Source organism: Papio anubis, chromosome 10 (genome assembly GCF_008728515.1).
Source record: "Papio anubis isolate 15944 chromosome 10, Panubis1.0, whole genome shotgun sequence".
Classification (NCBI taxonomy): domain Eukaryota; kingdom Metazoa; phylum Chordata; class Mammalia; order Primates; family Cercopithecidae; genus Papio; species Papio anubis.
The window spans coordinates 56,980,951-56,983,138 of NC_044985.1; the positions used below are offsets into that span (position 1 = coordinate 56,980,951).

General features: G+C 49.6%; 1 pseudogene; it reads left to right on the plus strand.

Moving 5' to 3' along the window:
* The first annotated feature begins 652 nt into the window (after positions 1-652).
* LOC110740894 lies at positions 653-1,815 on the plus strand (annotated as a pseudogene).
* The last annotated feature ends 373 nt before the right edge of the window (positions 1,816-2,188 follow it).

Below are 2,188 nucleotides of genomic sequence, written 5' to 3' on the forward strand. Positions count from 1 at the left end.
AGGCCTGCATTCCATTCCAAGGTATCCCTCTCTCTGCCTTTTTCTTGTGTTTCCTCTCCTTTTCCTGGGCCTCCTCCTGGTCCCTATTATAAAAGACCAAGGCAGGTACCCTTGGGAGGTTTTCTGTGGTGCCATGTGATCCAATAGCCTGTTTCTGCAGTTTCCTTCTGATATCTGGGGCTGCCTGAGTAAATCTGTCTTTCAAGATTTGCTGTCCCTCAATTGAATTAGGAGATAGGTGTGTTTTACCAAGGCTTCTCTCAGCCTTTCTAAAAAGGCTGAAGGATTTTCATCTAGTTTTTGATTTATCATGGATAGCTTAGAGTAGTTAAAAGGTTTGGCTCTGGTCCTCTGTAAGCCCTCTCATATACACATCTGAAAGTATTTTCTCCATCCTGGCTAACACGGTGAAACCCCGTCTCTACTAAAAAGTACAAAAAACTAGCCGGGCGAGGTGGCGAGCGCCTGTAGTCCCAGCTACTCGGGAGGCTGAGCCAGGAGAATGGCGTAAACCCGGGAGGCGGAGCTTGCAGTGAGCAGAGATCTGGCCACTGCACTCCAGCCTGGGTGACAGAGCGAGACTCCGTCTCAAAAAAAAAAAAAAAAAGAAAAAAAAAAAGAAAGTATTTTCTTTTCCACTCATCTATGGGATCACTAGCGTTCCAATTAGAGGTTTCAAGGGGCACTGCCTCTCTTCCTACTGAGAATGGGGATTTTGTCTCTTTCTCACTCTCTTTCCCCTTTTGACTGGCTTTCTTTTTTGAATGACTAGAGGAAATATGCTATTCATCTCCAAATTTCTCTGCTACCTGTAGGGCTGCCTGTTTCTCAGAAGCGGTGTAGGATTTAAGAGTAACATAACATCCTTCCAGGAGAGTTTAAATAGTTGGGTTAAATAGTTGGAAGATCTCTATATATGTGTGAAGTTGGGGCTTGCCCAAAGCAAACTTCAGGATCTGAGGTTACACCGGGTTACATCCAGGCTACGCTCAAGGCGAGTGCAGGCTTGAAGATGGGTTGTTGCCCATCTAGAAAAGAGGGGAGAGACTTCTCCAAGAAAACACCAAATGGCAGATGATGCCGGCGCAAGAGGGGTGGAGGCCGGAGGCCCCAGGGGCCCTGGGATGGGGAATCATGGTGGCTTCCGCAGAGGTTTTGGCAGTGGCATCCGGGGCCAGGGTTGTGGCCATGGACAGGGCCAGGCCCAACACCATGGAGGTTGCGGAGGCAAGGCAGAGTATAAGGAGTGGATGACCATCACCAAGCTGGGCCACCTAGTCAAGGACATGAAGATCAAGTCCCTGGAGGAGATCTATCTCTTCTCCCTGCCCATCAAGGAATCTGAGATCATTGACTTTTTCCTGGGGGCCACTCTCAAGGACAAGGTTTTGAAAATTAGGCTGGTGCAGAAGAAGACCCATGCCAACCAGCACACCAGGTTCACGGCATTTGTTGCCACTGGGGACTACAATGGCCACGTCAGTCTCAGTGTTAAGTGCTCCAAGGAGGTGGCCACTGCCATCCATGGGGCTATCATCCTGACCAAGCTCTCCATTGTCCCTGCATGCAGAGACTACTGGGGGAACAAGATCAGCAAACCCCACACCCTCCCTTGCAAGGTGACAGGCTGCTGTGGCTCTGTGCTGGTGTTCCTCATCCCTGTGCCCAGGGGCACTGGCATTGTCTTGGCCCCTAGAAGCTACTCATGATGACTGGTATCGATGACTGCTACATCTCAGCCAGGGGCTGCACTGCCACCCTGGGCAATTTTGCCAAGGCCACCTTTGATGCCATCTCTAAGACCTACAGCTACCTGACCCCCGACCCCTGGAAGGAGACTATATTCACCAAGTCTCCCTATCAGGAATACACTGACCACTTCGTCAAGACCCACACCAGAGTCTCTGTGCAGAGGACCCAGGCTCCAGCTATGGCTACAACATAGGGTTTCTATACAAGAAAAATAAAGTGAATTGAGCCTGAAAGAAAAAAAAAAGAAAAGAGGAGAGGAGGAGTCCTTTAGTCTTACTCCTCCTTTCAGAGTGACCCATAGTTGAGACAAAGATAGAAAGGATCCCCCACTTCTCTTTCATCCCATCTCCTCAGGGTACCGGCAACCATGTAGATACCACCCATGGATGCAAGCATGACCTTCACCCATGGATCTAGAGGAGCTAGTCGGCAAGAG